Source organism: Carlito syrichta, unplaced genomic scaffold (assembly GCF_000164805.1).
Source record: "Carlito syrichta isolate Samal-C Ts95f unplaced genomic scaffold, Tarsius_syrichta-2.0.1 Scaffold314013, whole genome shotgun sequence".
NCBI lineage: Eukaryota > Metazoa > Chordata > Mammalia > Primates > Tarsiidae > Carlito > Carlito syrichta.
The window spans coordinates 370597-371028 of record NW_007258109.1 but is presented as its reverse complement, the minus strand read 5'-3'; the positions used below and the strand labels follow the sequence as shown (position 1 = coordinate 371028).

Here is a 432-nt window from a genome sequence, read left to right as displayed (position 1 = left end):
GAAGGCTGAGGTGGAAGGATTGCCGGAGCCCAGCAGGCCGAGGCTGCGGTGGCTGGGAGCAGCCATTGCACTCCAGTCTGGGTGACAGAGTGAGACTCCAACTCAAAAAAAAAGAGAATGCATTGAGCCAGGCATGGTGGCTCACGCCTGTAATCCCAGGAGTGATTGGGAGGCAGAGGTGAGAGAACTGCCTAAGCCCACAAGCTCGAGACCAGCCCAGGCAACTTGGTGACACCTTATCTCTACAGTAGGTCAAAAAATTAGCTGGGCTTGGTGGTGTGCATCTGTAGTTCCAGCTACTTGGAAGACTGAGGTGAAAGGATCCCCTGAGCTTAGCAAGTTGAGGCTGGTGGCCGTGAATGTGCCATTGCACTCCAGCCTAGGTGACAGAATGAGACTCTGACTCAAAAAAAAAAAAAAAAAAAAAAGGGA

At 51.9% G+C, this 432-nt stretch overlaps 1 protein-coding gene across 1 annotated transcript in view; it reads right to left on the bottom strand.

Moving 5' to 3' along the window:
- Positions 1-432, bottom strand: part of CFLAR (CASP8 and FADD like apoptosis regulator) — a 40713-nt gene that overhangs the window by 2652 nt on the left and 37629 nt on the right. The gene's annotated exons all lie outside the window — the stretch shown is intronic.